Here is a 21,653-nt window from a genome sequence, read left to right as displayed (position 1 = left end):
GAATCCATAGGGATTTGTTTATCTATTGGGAAAAGTAATTAAGATGGGGTCCATTTAGAATGAAGTTGATTATTGTGGTGAGGGGATCTTGCTGGGAGACCAGGTCATTTGTTTTTGATCTGCTGTATAGAATTTTGGCTGCCTAAAACCAATTATTTGGTAGCATTTAGGTGTTGCTATTATACCCAGCTGCATCTAATAGTGACAGTAATAAAAACATTTTGCAGTTAAATTCCATGATCCTCCACAGGAAATACTATATTTCACTGTTGCTAAGGAGCTGCCACACGGCTAGATTACGAGTTTTGCGTTACGGTGCAGTATGGCTTTTAACGCAGAAAAATTGGCCATTACGCTGGAATGGCCAGGAACGCATATTACGAGTCGTGTCGGTATAGCTATACCGCAAGCATTTTAACCTGCAACACAACATCCATTCTGCACTCAAAAAATTTAATTGTGTGTGGGATTTTCATAGCGCTGGTATTACAGGTTATGAGGCCTGGCTAAATTGCTTACGTTACAGCCTATACCGACACAATCCACACCTCCATCTGGGAGCAGTAGTTATGGATTTTGCGAAACAAACATGTTTCACAAAACTCATAACTAAACTGTTACAAAGTACACTAACACCCATAAACTACCTATTAACCCTTAAACCCCCCCGCATCGCAAACACAATATTAAACCAATTAACCCCTAATCTGCCGCTCACCCACATCGTGACTATTAAATAAAGTTATTAATCCCTAATCTGACGCCCACCCACATCGCCAACACTATTTAAATATGTTTAATCCATTTCAGCTAGGGCACTATGAGCTTTATATTGTAAAATTGTTTATTAACCCCTTAAGGACCACAACACTTTTCCATTTTCTGTCTGTTTGGAACCAAGGCTATTTTTACATTTCTGCAGTGTTTGTGTTTAGCTGTAATTTTCCTCTTACTCATTTACTGTACCCACACATTACAGTATATACCGTTTTTCTCGCCATAAAATGGACTTTCTAAAGATACTATTATTTTCATCATATCTTATAATTTACTAGAAAAATAATTATAAAATATGATGGAAAAACGGAAAAAAACTTTTTCTAACTTTGACCCCCAAAATCTGTTACACATCTGCAACCACCAAAAAACACCCATGCTAAATAGTTTCTAAATTTTGTCCTGAGATTAGAAATACCCAATGTTTACATGTTCTTTGCTTTTTTTGCAAGTTATAGAGCAATTAATACAAGTAGCACTTTGCTATTTCCAAACCACTTTTTTTTTTACAAAATTAGTGATAGTTACAATAGAACACTGATATCTTTCAGGAATCCCTGAATATCCCTTGACATGTATACACAATTTTTTTAGAAGACATCTCAAAGTATTGATCTAGGCCCATTTTGGTATATTTCATGCCACCATTTCACCACCAAATGCGATCAAATAAAAAATGTTTTCACTTTTCAAAAAATTTTTTCACAAACTTTAGGTTTCTCACTGAAATTATTTACAAATAGCTTGTGCAATTATGGCACAAATGGTTGTAAATGCTTCTCTGGGATCCCCTTTGTTCAGAAATAGCAGACATATATGGCTTTAGCATTGCTTTTTGGTAATTAGAAGGCCGCTAAATGCCACTGCGCACCACACGTGTATTATGCCCAGCAGTGAAGGGGTTAATTAGGGTGTAGGGAGCTTGTATGGTTAATTTTAGCTGTAGTGTAGTAGTGTAGTAGACAACCCCAAGTATTGATCTAGGCCCATTTTGGTATATTTTATGCCACCATTTCACTGCCAAATGTGATGAAAATAAAAATTTTAGTACTGGCAGAAAGTCTGCCAGTACTAAAATAAAAGGTTTTGTTTTTTTTAAAACACGCATATTCTTTTGTGTAGGATTCCCCCCTTAGCCCCCAACCTCCCTGATCCCCCCGAAACAGCTCTCTAACCCTCCCCCTCTACCTTATTGATGCGCCATCTTGGGTACTGGCAGCTAGTACCCAGTTTACAATAAAATGTGTTTTGGTTTTTTTTTTTTTCATATTTTTCTGTAGTGTAGCTTCCCCCTCAAAAACCAACCCCCAACCCCCTCCCAGATCCCTTAGATCAAAATTCGCTCCCTCCTCTCTCTCACTTTATGTTGGAAAAAGGTCTCATAGTGTAGTGTTCCCATCTGCTCCCGCCCCCGTGCACACTCGCGCCCACCACCCCCGTGCACGTGCGCACGTCCGTGCGTGCCCCTGGTGACCCCGTCCGTGACCCCGCCCCCCTCTTACTCCTTCCTAACATCGATGGCCGCCCACCCGCCTCCCACATCGGCTCCCACCCACGGCCATCGATGTCTGATGCAGAGAGGGCATCACTGCAATAACAGGAAAGCGGCTGGAAGCGATCAGGATCGCATCCACTGCTTCAAGGAACCAACGACGTACAGGGAATGTCCTTGGTTGTTAAGGACATTTTTGTAGGACGTACCATGTACGTCATTGGTCCTTAAGGGGTTAAACTTTGTTTAATTCCTTTTATTGTAAAAACAAAAACACAAAACTTATATATTTATACAAAATGTATTTTATTAATTTTGAAAAGGTTTTGATCTAGAGTCAAGATTCATAGGGGCCGATTTATCGCCCCTATAGGCCCGCCAGAAACAGCAGTTATGAAGCAACGGTCTTAAGACCGCTGCTCCTTAACTGCTCCGCTGCCTCTGAGGCTGCGGACATCAATCCACCCAATCCTATTTGATCGGGTTGATTGACACCCCCTGACAGCAGCCAATTGGCCGTGAATCTGCAGGTGGCAGCATTGCACAAGCAGTTCACTAGAACTGCTTGTGCAATGTTAAATGCCGACAGCGTATCTGGCGGATATAATACGCTACATCGTATCATGTGCCCCAAACATTGGTAAATCGGCCCCATAGTATGGGATATTAATATCTCACATACAAAAAATGGCTGCAACTTTTCCTGTTTACAATAGTTGGCTTTTAAACGTTTCTCACAATGCCAATGTGTTTTGTAAAATGTCACATTTCTACCAATGAAACTAATGAGCAGCTTAATTTTCACAAAACTGTAAGTTCTCACTGTACAGAAGGGATCCTCAGAGGTATCAATTTCACTTAAATCTCACGCATAATACCAGTCCACTTGTACTAAATCAAAAGGGGTAGTGGTAAGAAAGTTTATATTTATAGCTAATAAAGTCAGACTTTATTCCTCCTATTATTATGCTTCCTTACTTGCTTTGAAATTACCTCTTTTATCTATTATAGACAGTATACCCGGGGCCCTGCGTTAATATACACCTGCTCTGTATATAAGATGCCACCCAAAAAGGCAGATGATGAACCAAAACAGCACCCAATCATTGGGAGGTTTGGCATTTCATAAAAAATTGGTCTAGTTGGATTGCCATATGTAGGGAAAGCAATTTTCTTTAATGCATTGACCAAGAGCCAAACTGCAGTAGAAAACTTCCCATTTTGTACTATTAATCCAAATGAAAGTCGAGTTCCTATTCCAGATGATAGATTTTATGTGTCAGTATCATAAGCCAGCAAGCAAAGTTCCAGCTTTTCTGAATGTTGTGGACATAGCCGGTCTCGTGAATGGAGCCAGTGCAGGGCATGGCTTGGGAAATGAAAACATTAGTGCCTGTAATGGAATATTTAATCTCATGTGTGCTTTTGATGATGACGACATCATACATGTAGAAGGCAGCGTCAACCCTGTGCATGACATTGAGATCATACATACGGAATTGCGTCTGAAGGATGAAGAAATAATCACAGCTGCTATTGATAAACTTGAGAAAGTGGCAGTAAGAGAAGGAGACAAAAAGTTAAAGCCAGAATATGATGTAATGTGTAAGGTCAAAACATGAGTAATTGATGAAAAAAATCATATCCGATACTACATGAATGGAATGACAAAGAGATTGATGTGCTAACTAAATATTTATTTTTTACCTCAAAACATATGACCTATCTGGTTAACCTCTCAGAAAAAGACTACATCCAGAAGAAACACAAGTGGTTGATAAAAAATAAAGAGTGGATGGACAAGCATGACCCAGGTGTCTTGGTCATTTCTTTTAGTGGGGCATTGGAACTCAAGCTACAAGACATGAGTGATGAAGAGAAGCAGAAGTATCTGGAAGAGAAAGTGACACAAAGTGTCTTATCCAAGATTATTAAAACTGGATATGCAGCACTTCTGCTAGAATACTTCTTCACTGCGGGACCCGATGAAGTGTGGGATTGGACCATCAGGAAAGAACGAAGGCTCCTCAGGCTGCAGGGAAGATTCACACAGATTTTGAGAAGGGTTTTATTATGGCAGAGGTAATGAAATTTGATGATTTCAAAGAAGAAGGATCCGAATCAGCTGCCAAGGCTGCCGGAAAATACAGCAAGGCAGAAATTACATTGTTGAAGACAGAGACATTATCTTCTTTAAATTGTATACACCTCAACAACCCAAAAATAAATCATTTTAGCATTGATATAGAAGTGGAAAATCAAATGCCCCTTTTGCTTTTTCAGGAACATTTTTTTTTTATTCTTCAGAAAACAAATCTAACAAGAAAGGAAGACATTTTAACCCTCCCCATAGCAAAAATAAAATATTTGCATTCAATAAACATTAACCTCTATAAAACCTTCACTATTGGTAAGTAATACCATAGGTTTGATGAGATACAAGAGAAAAGTAATCTCTGTGAGCGAGGAATACAAATGAGTCTTTGTTTGAAAGAAAATGTTGTTGCTCTTGTTTATTGAATTCAATGTGATCCACCTGGTGAATGAGCCTGCAGCCAGCATAAGTCATAGTTTTAGAGGCACTGTTCACACAGTGCAGATCTGAGACACTGAGAGGCTCCTCTTAGCCCTCCCCAAAGCACTCTCACTCTATTGTGCACATCCTACCTCAACTGCAATGCAGAAAGGTCTTCCCAGATTGGCGGCCATTAGTGCATGTGGCAGTTACATCACACTGGGCTGTTGAAAAGTATAGGAGTCTTTACTGATACTTTTCCTGGGAACCAGTGTTTTCTACCCACGTCTCTGACTGAGCAATAGGTGAATAAGCATCTGTTGAACAACATTATACATTTTCATTTTTATTAAGTAGTGTTTGAAGTGAAATTGTAAAAAAAAAAAAAAAAAGTATCGCCCCTAGATTACGAGTTTTGAGCGATATAGGGAAATTAACGAACGCAACAAAGTGGCTTTATTTAATCCCCTATAGTGCTGCCATTACAAGTTTTAAAAACCCCGGCTTGTACAGGCGATATGGTGCTTCTAAGCTCCATACCGCACCTAAAACAAGCGCTGTTTTGACGTGCTTGTGCACGCTTTCCCCATAGACATCAATGAGAAGAGCGGGTCAGAAAAAGTCTAACACCTGCAATCGCAGAAAGAAAAGCTCCATAACGCAGCTCCATTGATGTCTATGGGGAAAAAGAAACTACCGTTTAAACCTGTCACTCTAACATAAACCCTACGTCTAAACACCTCTAATCTGCTGCCCCTACCTACAGCTATTAACCCCTACTCTGCCGCTCCTGATATTGCCGCCACTATACTCAAGTTATTAACCCCTATTCCGCCGCACCCCAACATTGCCACCACTATATTAAAGTTATTAACCCCTATTCCACCGCACCCCGACATTGCCGCAACTAAATAAAGTTATTAACCGCTAAACCTCTGGCCTCCCACATCACTACCACTAAATAAACCTAGTATGCCCCTAAACCGCCAGCCCCCCACTTCGCAACAACCTAAATTAAACTATTAACCCCTAAACCTAACCCTACCCCTAACCCTAACACTAACGTAACCCTAACCCTAACACCCCCTAACTTTAAAATAATTAAAATAGAGCTAAATTAAATTTACAATTATTAACTAAATAATACCTATTTAAAACTAAATACATACTTACCTGTAAAATAAACGCTAAGCTAGCTACAATATTACTAATAGTTGTATTGTAGCTAGCTTATGTTTTATTTTTATTTCACAGGTAAGTTTGTATTTATTTTAACTAGGTAGACTAGTTAGGAAATAGTTATTAACTATTTAATTACTACCTAGTTAAAATAAATACAAAATTAAAATTAAAAAACTACCATTACAAAAAATAAAAAAAACTACCATTACAAAAAAAATGAAATTAGGCAAAAAAAATCTAAATTATTCCTATTTTAATACCCTTTAAAAAAAAAAAAAACACCCCAAAATAAAAAAGCCTAATCTATAATAAACTACCAAGGGCTCTTTTGCTACAAAAAAACACCCCCTAACAGTATACAATCCCCCACCCCCCAAACTATCAAGGGCCCTTAAAAGGGCCTTTTGGGGGTCTTTTAAAGGGCCTTTTGTAGGGCATTGGCCTAAGTTAAACAGCTCTTTTGCTAAAAAAAAAAAAAAAAGACTCAGTGTATGGCATGGACCGTATGAAGAGGATGCTCTGCGCCTGATGTCTTCAGAATGGACCCGCTCCGTGCCGCTGGGATCAAGATAGAAGATGCCGCCTGGATGAAGATTGAAGAGGCCGCCTGGATGAAGACTTCTCCGGACTTGGATGAGGACTTCCCTGGCGGGATAAAGATTGAAGAGGCCGTCCGGATGAAGACTTCTCGCAGCCTGGATGAGGACTTTATCGCCGGGATGAAGATCGTTCAAGCGGGACTTCAAAAACTGTAAGTGGATTGTCAGGGTTAGTGTTAGGTTTTTTTAAGTTTTTTTTGGGTGGTTTTTTTTTTTAGTTTAGGGTTTGGGCATGTAAAAGAGCTAAATGCCCTTTTAAGGGCAATGCCCATCCAAATGCCCTTTTTCAGGGCAATAGGTAGCTTAGGTTTTTGTTAGAGTTAGGTTTTTTTTGTTTTGGGGGGTTGGTTGGGTGGTGGGTTTTACTGTTGGGGGGTCTTTGCATTTTTTTTAAAGGTAAAAGAGCTGTTTAACTTAGGGCAATGCCCTACAAAAGTCTCTTTTAAAGGCCATTGGTAGTTTATTGTAGGCTAGAATTTTTTTTATTTTGAGTGGGCTTTTTATTTTGATAGGGCTAATAGATTAGCTGTAATTCTTTTTTATTTTTGATAATTTTGTTTGTTATTTTTCGTACTTTAGTGTTTATTATTTTTTTGTAATTTAGTCTTTTTTATTTATTGTAATTAGTTTGTAATTTAGTAGTGTTAGGATTTTTTAAAGTGTACTTTAGTTTAATTTAATTGGTAGTTAGTTTAATTTTAGTTTAATAATTATATTAGTTTGTTAGTTTAAACTTAGTTTTTTTAATTTGACAGGTAAGTTTTAATTTAATTTAAGTTAGGAAAATTTTAATTTTAATCTAAAATTAGGGTTATGGTTAGGTTTAGAGGTTACTAGTTTAATTTAGTTTATTGTGGGGGGCTTTTGGTTTAGGGTTTAATAGTTTAATTTAATATATTTCGGTGTGGGGGGATTGCGGTTTAGGGGTTAAAAGTTTTATTATAGTGGCGGCAATGTAGGGCTTAATAACTTCAGTATAGTGGGGGTGATGTGGGCAGACGGCATATTAGGGGTTAATTATATTTAAATAGTGTTTGCGATGCGGGAGGGTGGCGGTTTAGGGGTTAATAAGTTTATTATAGTAGTGACGATGTCTGGGAGTGGCGGAATAGGGGTTAATAAAAATTTTTAGTGGCGGCGATGTCGGGATTGGCAGATTAATAAAATTGAATATAGTATTTGCAATGCGGGAGGGCCTCGGTTTAGAGGTTAATAGGTAGTTTATGGGTTTTTAGTGTACTTTGTAACACTTTAGTTATGAGTTTCATGTTACAGATTTGTAGCGTAAAGTAGCGGTACTGACGTTGCGTTACAGGCTAAAAGGCTTGTGGTACACCTATACCGACAAGACTTGTAATGGCTGCGGTGCTATTTTAACTCTGAAAATATCATATTTTCAGCGTTATAAGGCCAACGCACATACTTGTAATCTAGCTGTATGTAATTAGCTTTTGTTGAAAGTGATGCATGTCATGGTACTGACTTTGTCTATGGTTAGAGTGAAGTTAATTCATCAGAAAGGCATGTGAGGAATTTGTTTTGTTTTTAGTGTGTTTTACTCAGAAGGTTGTCATCTACTGATCTTAAATAGATTTAAGAATTACCCAACTAGAGAATGAACAAATTACAATGGTTCAATTGTTCTGTTATCATAAATGTTTGTTAATGCAAGCTCCATAAACAGGTATAGTAAATAAAGCTAAATGCATAAAAGTAGTTTGCAATATATAGATATTCATAAAGATTTTAATAAAATGTAGTTTCCATTTCTTTTTTTTCAAATCACTCTACCACTCTACGTTCAGATATAAGTCAGTGGTCAACACTGCCAACAAGTTTTGCTCTGCAAGCAATTTATACATGTTGCTGAAAAAAAACTTAAGGGATTTAAGAAAGAAATTAAATAAAAGAGCTGTGGCAGCTAATATAAATATGTGGCAGTGGAAATATAAATAAGACAAATCAAATTTAATTTTACAAGTATATTGTTCTATCAACATATCATTATAAAACTGGCAAACTGCACACTCAGTATCTGCAGCAACTCTGCAGAATTCTAAAGTTATGGTTTTTAAGAATATAAATAAATGTTCTGCAGATAAATCATTAGATAAATCATTAGATAAATTGAAAAAAGTGAAGACTTAATTATTTTTTATTTTATCTTCCTTACAGTAGCATTTAGCAGATATGCCATTAACAATTGTGATTTACACCTTTATATGCTTACAGGTAAAAAAATGTTATAATTGCGTATTAACCAAAAAAAAAAAAATGTGGTGAATAATACCTGTGCATTTTACACCTTTATATGCTTACAGGTAAAAAAATGTTATAATTGCGTATTAACCAAAAAAAAAAAAAAAAAAATGTGGTGAATAATACCTGTGCATTTTACACCTTTATATGCTTACAGGTAAAAAAATGTTATAATTGCTTATTAACCAAAAAAAAACCCCCAAAAAATGTGGTGAATAATACCTGTGCATTTTACACCTTTTTGGAAACAAATTGGAAAAAAAAGATATGGTTAAATTATGTAATATCAATATGCACATAAAATAACATTAAATTTAATAGGATGTAAAGTTCTACAGATTTCAAATTTAAATAGACAAAATATGATACCAGAAGTCTCAATATGGTTAAAAATTTTGTTTGACCTGTAGTGGTGACTTGACTTGGAAAGGTTTACTCAGCCTCTATAAACGAGCGCTTTGGGAGGGGTTTATAAAGAAACTTACATTCAAGGACTGTTTGATATTTTAGTTTTTGTTCTTGAGAAATAAAAATATAGGCAAATGGGACATGGGGAGACTCTCTCTCTCTCTCTCTCCCTCCCTCTCTCTCTCTCTCTCTCTCTCTCTCTCTCTGGCTTTATATCTTATTTTCCTGGATGTCATTGCAAAAGTCAATAAAATGTCACTTCTAACTGTAAATAATTGAAAACGCTCTTCTTCAAACCTTCCTATAACCATAAATACTGAAAACGGACATTGTACTACAATATAAATACACCCCTGTGTCTCCTATAAACTCAAAGTTAACTGTCAGCATACAATTCCAAGAAACTGTGCTTAAAAATTAATATTATACATAGAATAATATCAGCCCAAATTAAAAACTGTACATAAGAAGGCTATGAAAAGAAACTGTTTATTAACACCAGGACAATTGTAATGTAATTAGTTATGTTGTATTCCTAATTTACATGACCCCAAATTGTCAAGTAATTTAAAATAAGCTCACACAACATAATTATGTTTATTAACATTTTAATAACACTGAACAATTTACTTAAAACCTAGAAGCAGTGCTTGCCCTGCTACACTACAAAATGTGACACCCAGAAACCACCCGACATGCCCACATAATAAACCCTCCCTGTTACCCTAACAGGAGATACCTAATGTCCTAGTAAATGGCGTAAGGGCAAGCACCCTGCCATAGCTGTTACAATATCAATATCCATGCCATGTTCTTGAGATAAAATGTGCTTGAACATCTAGCCAGCATCTTATAACCTTCCTGCTGCACCCAAACCTTTGCCTGTACCATGACCGGTACATTTCACTTCAAGTGGGATTAATTAACCCCTCCATACTATCATTTGGGGTTAGTCCTATCCCCAAAAAGTGATAATTACTATTATAACTTTTTGTACCGTATTAAGTAACATTTTGTTTTTGCATTGCTGCTGAAACAATAGAGGCTTTAGGCCCATGTACAACAGTTAGGATTTCTATTATTTAATAATCATGCATCAGAGTTTACATGGAGATGTTCTAAATGTATAGACGGTGCACAGCTCAATTTTGTGCATAGTGTAAACACAAAGAAGTATCATCTGAAAATACTTTGTATATATAAATTGTTTCCTAATGAATCTCAACATGGGATCAAGACTTGTCTAATTTGTCACATGATTCCATTATTAAATGAAATACTGCCATAAGTACTAGACCAATAAAATTAGTTAATGGTTTCTTGATAATTTTAATGTATCAGAACTTGGAGGGAAATATGTTAATATTCCAAAGATGCTTGCAAATCATTTTTGGAAAATGGTGAAAGAACAAATAAATGTACAGTGATCATGAATTACATACAGTATTTGCTTTTGAACACATTTTATCTGTGTCCATGATGAACTGTCTACTTTCCTATGTATGGCCATCTGGAAATAAAAATTGCTAAATGGATTATTAAGAGAGTAGACAGATTGGGGCATTGAGTTCCATGCTGTTAAATTTCACTGGTTCAGATCTTACTCAGCAGTAAATTAATAGTTTTAATAGTCGTATAGTAAAGATCTTATAATAGCTGTTAGAATGTATAATGCTCATGGCACATAATTAGGGTAAGTCTTGCTTTTAAAGTCATCGCTCTCTATCTATTCTGGCCAGGCTAGGCCACTTCCTAAAACTTTGTATCTGATACAGCTCATATATGTAAAAAATAATCAAATTAAATAAAAATAACAACAAAACTAAGGAAAAATATAAAATAAAACAAATGCAATCCAAAAATCAAAATACAAGGTCTGTCCAGATTTGTAATTTTAGTTTGATCTAAGGGCTGTAAATGCAGCTTTGGGGCGCTTTTATCAGACTGCTGCTTCTTAACCTACTATGCCAATTCTAAAGTGGCTTTTCTCAATCCCCTTGACTTCTCCGACATGGTGATCGACAGCTTCTGCTCGTGCACGATTGGGCGTATTGATACCTGCTAAGCTTTAATGCCTCCAGTTGTTAAATGGAGTCTTAAGTTTGATGTTATAAGGATCTGAATAGTAAATAACAATCATCTAGATCATGAGTTGCGCTAAACAGGGTGTGAAACTAACACCAAAAAATTTGCATTATTGTACTTTCCAAACGGTGCCATTACGAGTTACTGAAAAGCCTCTTTGTGCTGTGCGTTATGGTGCGTTAAGCTCCATACTGCACAAAAGCCAAGGGCTGAGTTTACGTGCTTGTGCACGCTTTCCCCCACAGACATCAATGGGGAGAAAATGTTAGAAAAAAAACACCTGCGATCACCATAATGCAACCCCATTGATGTCTATGACGAAAAGAAAGTTACATTTAAACCTAACACCCTAACATAAACCCCTAATCTGCCACTCCCCGACATCGCATACACTAATGAAAGTTATTAACCCCTATTCCGCTGCTCCCAGACATCGCCGACACTAGTAAAAGTTATTAACCCCTAATCTGCCGCTCCCCGACATTGCTGACACTACATATAATTATTAACCCCCTATTCCGTCGCTCCCCGACATCTCCGACACCTAAATAAACCTAATAACCCCTAAACTGATGGCCACCCACATCGCAAAACACTAAATTAAACTATTAACCCCTAAACCTAACACCCCTAACTTTAAATTAAAATTACAATATAACTATCTTAAAATAAACAAAAACCTACCTGTGAAATAAAAATAAACCTGAGTTTAAACTATAAATTAACCCAATATAACTGTTCTAATAAAATTAAAAAACTACCAATTAATAAATCTAAACATTACAAAAAATATAAACGAAATTATCAAAAATTAAATCAATTACACCTAATCTAATAGCCCTATAAAAATAATGCCCCCAAAATAAAAACACCCCCTAACCTACAATAAACTACCAATAGCCCTTAAAAGGGCATTTTGTAGGTCATTGCCCTAAATTAAACAGCCTTTTTACCTTACAAAGCCCCCAACAGTAAAATCCACCACCCAACCAACCCCCCAAAATAAAAAACCTAACTCTAAAAAGAACCTAAGCTATCCATTGCTTCTAAAGGGGCATTTCTATGGGCATTGCCTTTAAAAGGGCATTCAGCTCTTTTTCACTGCCCTTAAAAGGGCATTTAGCTCTTTTACACTTTGCCCAAAGCCCTAATCTGAAGAAAAAAAACACCTCAAAAAATAAAAATAAATACCTAACACTAACCCCAGAATATCTACTCACGGTTCCTGAAGTCCGGACATCCATCTCCATCCAGGCGGCGAGAAGTCTTCATCCAGACAGCAACATCTTCATCCATCTCGGGGGCGTCTTTTATCTTCATCTCGGCGGAGCGGAGCTATCCTGGACCGGCGATGACATCCTGCATGGAGCGTCCTCTTCATACGGTCACCGCCGTAGACTAAAGTTGAATGCAAGGTACCCATTTCAAAATGGCGTACTTTGTATTCCTATCAGCTAATTTGATTCTTCAAATTCAAATCAGCCAATAGGATGAGAGCTTCTGAAATCCTATTGGCTGATTTGAACAAAATACATTGAATGAGTTTCTGTACCAGAATCATTTAGCCTATGTACCATTAGCTATAATGTTAATTGAACCATGGGGTAATGTAGTGGCTGGAACGGTATGCATTGCTAACACATTCTGTTATTATGAAGCATGTAGCTGAATAAGAATAAGGTGAAGCAGTTGACTTTGATTGCTTTCTATTTTACCATATCACCCATTTTGCACACACACACAGAATACCAACATCAATGCAGTTTAAAGCTGTGGCTTGGGAAAATCTTTCTATACTTCCTTGCAATTAGCTTTACCAGCTGTTTATGGGAGGTTCCAGTGTATGTGTTTCTAAGAGAGAGAGAGAGAGAGAGAGAGATTATAAAATGTGTTCATTTGGACCCTTATTTGAAAAGTTGGGTGCACGGCAGATCCTTCTGCCATTTGTTGTGGTGTGTAGAATAAGTTGGTGCTGTATTATTCAATTGTGGCTAATTATTAGCATAATTGTGGCTTTGTGCATGTGATTAAAAAGTAAACACTGTATTTGAAATACCTCTAAATACAATTAGTTATACATGTATATATTATTGATTTTTAGGATTAAATATTTTAAATATCCATAGTCCTATTTTTGTCCTGCTAATCTGCTAATAAGTATAATATTTGAATATATGAAAAACAAATGGTCTTTGCTTACAAACTATGACTGTAATATTAAAAGCTTTTTTCTTTTTTACCTCATTGGGCAAGCCATGCTTATATTTGTGCAGACCCAAGAAGGGGAAAAGGTTACAAGTAAAGAAAATGGCTAAAACGTCTTGTAATTTAAGTTTTTATTGGTAGTTACCCATACTGTGGTATGTTGTCATGGCAATACAACTTATTAAATTAAACATAGATAAGCGTTATCCACCAAAATCAGCTCATATGTTTATTATCTTATTAGGTGGCAACATTGCAATATAGTATTAAAGTGACATTAAACCATCTGGATACATTTTCTAAAGCATGGCATCTTACTATTGTCATGCTATAATTTTTCCACCTTTGTCTGCATCTCTCTTCCAAGTGTCCTTCCATTTTCACCCCTTACAGGTACTGGTTGGTGTTAACAACAAAAAATAATAGCACTATAAAAATCTCACCTAAAATGACTTTTGAACAGCCATTCCTAGAAAGGAGTTAGGAAATCCCTTTATTCTTGATTTGTTGATCTAAGATTGTTGTATATGTTGGCATGTGTAGCTGTCCAATGATCTATGGTGGTAGAACAACTAGAGAATTATGAAAAAGAGTATTGGAGCATCTTGGTAATATTAAATAGGCTCATCCTGTTCCTATAGAGACTCATGAACACAGTACATCCAAATAATAAATATAATGTAAGATTTGTTATGATGAATTAGATGAGGATAAAAGGAAAAAAGAGTTGATTTAAACAAATGTAGGTGGGTATATAATTTACAATCCATCTCTGCAAAATGATTAAATGAAGATATTTCCTTTAAGTGCTCATTATAGATGCTTAAATTGACGGTGAAGGAAACCAATAGAGGCGCCTTTTTTTTAGGAAATATTTTCTAATCAAGCTGTTATTATTATGCAAACAAAACAACTTATAGACAAAGTGGCTTATGTGACCATCATATATGTTTAATGAGAAAATAAATATGTGATTCTATTTTTGGATAAACATCAATAGTTAATGCATTATGTAAACAGACAAATATTTCATAAGGTGGCTTTTTTGAGGTTATTATATGTATCAATTATACTGAGTATATTTGATTTTATATTAAATAATGTGTGTACATTGTTAGGAGGTAACTTGTGATTATTATGAGTTTCTTGAAGTTGTTCTCTAACTAGTAAGAGTGGCATTTACAATGGTGAAATTTGGTGAGTTTGCACCTTTTCTGTAGATCAACTATTAATAAATGTTTTATCTGAGATAATAATCCACAGATTGTGTGTTCTTTTGGGCTATTAGTCTATATAAATATGATTATTAATTGTAAATACTGTTCAATTTATATCCTGATCTTTGCGATCCTTTTAATTATTAACCTCAAGTATTTGATGATGTAATGTATCCTGTTACTAATTTGTAGAGTTGGCAGGTGGTGGGAACTTAAATCAATACATTACCACAAGGATGAGGAAATATAATGCAAAAAGTTGCTGAGCCCGGCCCCTTACCCTGACAAAGTCATGTAAACTGTAATGAAACGCATTGGTGGGCGGGGACAGAATACTGTGTTGTGTGTGTGTTTCTGATTGCAGTTACATTCTTAGTAAAATTGCTCCAAAAGTAGCAATACGCATTCTGGCAGAAACCTTTGGTTATTATTTATATCTTGTGATGTCTGAATACAGAGTTAAACATAGATTGTTATATCTTTTGAAATAGTGTGTGCGATCTGAATAATTGAAACACGATTCATGAGTGACTGTACTCTTAGAATTTAGTGATAAGTAGTCAGAAATTGTCTGGCTTGGTTTTTACCCATGATACTTGCAGGCAGATGGATGCTTTGGGGCAGATATATATGCCTGCACTGTGATTGTGATAGCAATTCATATCTCTTTAACCTTTAGAAGCTGTGTGCTTTATGAATGTTTAAAAAGTCTGTGTGATAAGCATGTTACAGATCCTGGTGCCCTGATCTCTGTTTTTAATATTCTTCTGTTGGGATCGATAATGATGTGTTGGGAAGTGGGAGATTGATAATTTCCCGTAGATCTTATTTAAAGTAATTCTTATTTTTTTTTACTTTTTCATTTGATTCATAAAGCAATTTTTATAGTGCTATCATTATTTGTTGTAATCTTAATGTTATATAGTGTTTAATTCAGCCTAGCACAAAAATCCTTTTACCCCTTATGACTAGTAATAAGGTACTGGTTTGTGAATAGAGCTGTACCACAGTAGTTGTTTTAGAAGCTGTGGCATCGCTAGCGGTATCTTGAGCTTCAGGGTAGTGTGCATGATACAGTTCACACTTTGTACCATGTATTCTAACGTGAAGTACTCAATACAGCTTTAAAAAAAACTTTTAACATAACTATAAATGTAAACCCCCTCTGTCACTGGGGTTGTGAAAACCTAAAGTCTAAGATGGCAGTGGGATACAGAGCTTCACCAACCAACACCTTTAAGGGGTTAAAATAGGAGAAAGACTTTGAAGTTAGCTGCAGGCACTGGATAAAATCAATAGCCTGATGAGTAGTAACCATACTACTGTAGTTGTACCCAGCAGTTTAATGTCTCTTTAAGAGTGTTCAATTTCAGAATTTTACACAATATTAATCTAATTTCCATGTAACTATTCCCACCATATTTACATTAATGGGAAATATTTGAGTACTGTACTGTTATATTATTTCCCTAGCCCATATTAATCTTGAACATGGTGTTTATGTATTCAACACAGGCAAAGCAATTCAGTGAGTGAAATGCTAATAACGTAAGTGAATTTTAGTATTCCTGGTCAGGATGCATTAACATTAAGAACAATTTTGTAATGACTGTGTCACACATGTGAAGAAGTGAATGTCAGGCTATTCCACAAATTGCATTCATGTCTAAATAGTTTTTTTTCTTCCTTTCTAAGGACAGGTAATATATGAAATTTATAGAACTATGTTTTCAATCACAGTAAATACTATGGGGGAGAATTTTTTTATGAAGGTTATTCTGGACAGCTTCTTTAGAAAAGAAAAAAAAATAACTTCATATATTGTTCTAATATAAAACAGCATCTTAGTATGGATGTCAAATTCCCTATTCATGAGGGATTGAGTGTTCTATTCTAACTGTTTAAAGCAGTCTAGACTAAATGAACAGCACTGACTGGAGAATAAAAAGCTGGCTCTTTGCTCTATAGTGATAGAGTTTACTGACATTAATACATCAAGGACAGAATTTTGTGTTTTGAACAACAGAACATGATAAGCATGGGGATATCAGAAGGTCAGAACAGACCTTGGGGCCACACTGTGAAAGAAGTGAACGAAACCCTAAAGCTACAGTGGTCTTAGGAAGTGAATTCCTCTATAAGAAGAAAATATTGCATGTGACTTAATGCTTGTCAGAAAGCAAATTACTACAAGTAAATCATGTTTAAACTCTCAACCAGGCATTAAAAGCAGTGGTTCAGATAATATATTCAAATGCAGACTGTTTTAGGTTCTCCCCCAGTTTCAAAGAAATATGTATGAATGTATAACCTTGGGAAAGGCTACTTATCTTTTTAGAAATATTTTTTATTATATTACTATACACTGCAAGGAGTTCACGGCTGATACCTTAAAAGAATAAAATTCAATGCTTCATGCTTGGTAGCCTTGCTTGACCAGAACAATGTAAAAATAACTTGACTGTCACAAGTCTTTTATTATACGCCAATAGGATTGATGTGCAGAATATAATGCTTAACAATAGTTATTTTCAGTTATTCTCCTTCTCTTATTTGAAAAAGCTAGTTAATTAAAAGTCTATTACTTTGAAAAATCATCAGCGGAATCCAGTCTCTGTTAATCAGTATCAGGGTTGACAATGCAGTCTGGTAGGAATTTTTTTTCTAGCCAAATAAACTGCTATAATATAGATGTTGAGCATTTATTACTTTGATCATAATCATCATTATATTTATGCTATGGTCACACAATCTATATTATGTTTTTATTATTGTGCCCAGGCCTAAGTTCATTTGTAATGCACAATTCCTGGGATGAATAAACTACAGACATATATTTATTTGTTTGTGTTTTTTGTGTTTAAGGAAAGACTAAACATGCCTACATAACGTTTTCCTTACACTGCTTTTAAGATATAATATTGAAGAAAACTTAAAGGAACCTGGTACAATTTTAAAAAGCTTTTCAATTTACTTTCGTTTTCAAATTTACCTTTATCTTGGTTAATCTTCACCCTTTTTCATCAGAGTTTCAAGCTCTCCATAAAAGCACTATTATTCAGGAATTCTACAACCTAATATATATTTCTGTTTCCTCACCTAAGAATCCTTTATTTCTCATCATCATCAGTTTAACTTGCATGTGCAGACTTGCAAACGTGATATATACAATGTTTACACAATAAGGCAAGTTGTATTTTTGAGGCTTAAATTCATTATTGAACAACTACAGTGCTCTTGGTCAATCCAAAATGTTAATAAACCTCAAACCTGAATATTTAAGAAAGTAAACGTGAGGTTTTGTCTTTCTTAGGAGAATATTTATGTGTTCACAATTATTGGGCAACTATTAATGTGCACAATTATTATGGAACTAAATGAAAAACTAAAGTTTTCACATCTCACTTTTTTTATTTTCATCTTTTAAAGTGAGAATAATAAACAAACGACTCAAAATTTACCAATAAACATTTCCCAAAAAAAAAAATCAGTGACCAATATAGCAACCCTTTTTTTCAATAACAGACATAAGCCCTCCATCCATGGAGTCTGTCGGTTTCTTGAACTGTTGACTATTAATTTTTTGTGCAGCAGCAACCACAGCCTCCCAGACACTGTTTTCCTTCACCGTAAATCTCCCGTTTAAGAAGGGTCCACAAGTTCTCAATAGGATTTAGGTCAGGTGAGGAAGGGGGCCATGTCATTATTCTTTTACCTTTAAGGCCTTTACTGGATAGTCATGCAGTGGAGTACTTTGATACATGCGATGGAGCATTGTCCTACATAAATATCATTGTCTTCTTGAAAAATGCAGATTTTTTCCTGTACCACTGCTTGAAGAAAGTGTCTTCTAAAAACTGGCAGTAGGTTTGGGACTTTAATTTTAGTCCATATTTAACCCAAAAAGGTCCAACTATCTCATCTTTAATAATGCCAGCCTATACTAGTACCCCACCTCCACCTTGCTTGCGTCTGAGTCGAAGTGGAGTTCTGTGCCCGTTACTGATCCAGCCACGGGACCATCCATCTGGTCTGTCAATTGTCATTCTCATCTCATCAGTCCATAAAACCTTTGAAAAATCTGTCTTCAGATATTTCTTGGCCCAGTCTTGACATTTCAACTTATGTGTCTTGTTCAGTGGTGGTCGGTTTACAGCCTTTCTTACCTTGGCCATGTCTCTGAGCACTGAACACTGAACACCTTGTACTTCCAGGTAGGTTGCAGTTCTGGAATATGACAGCACTGGATGATAATGGGTTCCTGGTAGCATCACGTTTGATTCTTCTCAAATCTTTGGCAGTTAATTTGCGTCTTTTTTTCTCAACACGTTTCTTGCAACTCTGTTGACTATTTGCAACAAAATGTTTGATGGTTCTGTGATCACACCCCAATATCTTAGCTATTTCAAGAGTGCTTCATACCTCTGAAAGACTTTTTACATTTTTTTACTTTTCAGAGTCAGTTAAATCTCTTTGTTGGCCCAATTTGCCCGAGGAAAAAGAAGATGCCTAATAATTATGCACATCTTGATATAGGGTGTTGATCTGCTAAGGCCACACCCTCCCTCATTTCACAAATACAAATCACTTGATATGCTTAAATCCAATAAGCATTCAAATTTATAAAGCTTGGAGTTGGACAAAATGCATAAAATGATGATTTGGTCAAAATACTTGCCTAATAATTGTGCACACAGTGTAGTCTATATATACAAACCAAAATACCCTAGATAAAAAAGTCACACTGTTTGAACATCACATTGTCAATGTATGAAAAAAAGACAAGCCTGTAAATAATCTAATTAAATTACTCCCTGCATGTATTTACAAATGTCTAAAACTGATTACCATTAGCTACTGAGCCACCTAGGACATGAGATCCAAAAATTTTCTTTAATGATTCAGATGGCACATACAATTTTAAATAACTTTCCAGTTTACTTTTAGTATCTAAATTGCTTTGTTCCTTTGGTATCCTTTGTTGAAAAGTATACCTGTGTACGCAATGCACTACTGGGAATTAGCTGCTGATTGGTGGCTGCACATACATCCCTGTTCTCTTAGGCTCACCCATTTTGTTCAGCTAGCTCTCTGGACAGCATTGTTGTTCCTTCAACAAAGAATACCAAGAGAATGAAGCAAATTAGATACTTAAAGTAAACTGGAAAGTGATTTAAAATTGTATGCGCCAAACTTCATATCGTATCATGAATTGTATGTAAGTAGATGAACTGTGATATGGAGGGATATCTAAGTAGAACAACAGTGCATGATATGTTAGTCAGTGTTATCTACTGGTTGTAAAGCATTTTGTAAGAATTTATTTTTTATTACATAAACATAGAATAGCTGTATCTCATTAGGAATGCAAAATCATAATTGTGCTTTGAGGAATATTCAATCATCCCTGAAATATAACAGAATTATAATATTTACTGTAAATAGGTAACATAGCAGAGTGTCCGATGATGAATAGCTGGTTGCCACTGCTGAATAAAGTCTATGGGTATTTGTGTACAGAGATACAGTAACAGTATTATTCTACCATTAATATTGATACAACAGGTTTTTTTTTTCAGATGCCAAGATATGGCTTTATTCTAGATATGGTTCATGTTCTCAATGGCAAAGATTATATCAACGCACTAACACCAGTGACATACCATTTACTATACTTTTGAGCCAGTAGTGATAAGAACTACATTGTGATGGTGGTGCAGTATACAGAATTATTTTAAATTACAGTAATTGGTTGACTGGTATCTAGATGGTACCAGAGAATTTGGAAAGATGTCTATTATTAGGCAGCAGAGCAGAATATGGTATGATAGGGATATAGTGTCATGACATTTTACTATATTATGATATCTAATTATATTTAGGGTGATAGGAGTCTCATTTTATCTATATATTTTATTATAAATTAAATACATGATAAAAAAAGCTGAATGAATTTACAGTTATCTGATAACTATCTATCTGCTATGTTACCTATTTACAGTAAATGTTATAATTCTGTTATATTTCAGGGATGATTGAATATTCCTCAAAGCACAATTATGATTTTGCATTCCTAATGAGATACAGCTATTCTATGTTTATGTAATAAAAAATACATTCTTACAAAATGCTTTACAACCAGTAGATAACACTGACTAACATATTAACACATATTAACTAACACTGTTGTTCTACTTAGATATCCATCCATATCACAGTTCATCTACTTACATACAATTCATGATACAATATGAAGTTTGGCGCATACAATTTTAAATCACTTTCCAGTTTACTTTAAGTATCTAATTTGCTTCATTCTCTTGGTATTCTTTGTTGAAGGAACAACAATGCTGTCCAGAGAGCTAGCTGAACAAACTGGGTGAGCCTAAGAGAACAGGGATGTATGTGCAGCCACCAATCAGCAGCTAATTCCCAGTAGTGCATTGCGTACCCAGGTATACCTTTCAACAAAGGATACCAAGAGAACAAAGCAATTTAGATACTAAAAGTAAACTGGAAAGTTATTTGAAATTGTATGTGCCATCTGAATCATTAAAGAAAAATTTTGGATCTCATGTCCCTTTAAAACATTTCTTCCATAATTTCATCGCTTAAGAAAAATCTTCAGGATATTGTACAGAAACAAATTTTATAATGATGGAATCAGGGCAGTGCCTATGATACTAGGCACACCCTCAAGCCCGCGATCCCATTTAGGAATCCGCTATGGCTTCAGGACAGCCAAACAGATATAACATTCCAATGTCGTCCTAACGGCACTAAAGCCCAGTGGTGTTAGAATAGCATGGAACGTCCTAACGGTGGGAAAGGGAGATTTGTATACAAATGCTTTTAGAATGGAAAGCTGTACAAATAAACAAAAAGTCAAACTTGTTCACAGTTGGCAAAATTAA

The 21,653-nt window shown here is 35.5% G+C and overlaps 1 protein-coding gene and 1 pseudogene across 1 annotated transcript in view; both read left to right on the top strand.

The window, feature by feature from the left end:
- Window positions 1-21,653, top strand: part of EDIL3 (EGF like repeats and discoidin domains 3) — a 1,373,680-nt gene that overhangs the window by 987,678 nt on the left and 364,349 nt on the right. The window lies entirely within an intron of this gene.
- Window positions 3,330-4,506, top strand: LOC128649610 (obg-like ATPase 1; annotated as a pseudogene).

Source organism: Bombina bombina, chromosome 2, assembly GCF_027579735.1.
Source record: "Bombina bombina isolate aBomBom1 chromosome 2, aBomBom1.pri, whole genome shotgun sequence".
NCBI lineage: Eukaryota > Metazoa > Chordata > Amphibia > Anura > Bombinatoridae > Bombina > Bombina bombina.
This window is presented reverse-complemented; position numbering and strand designations above follow the sequence as displayed.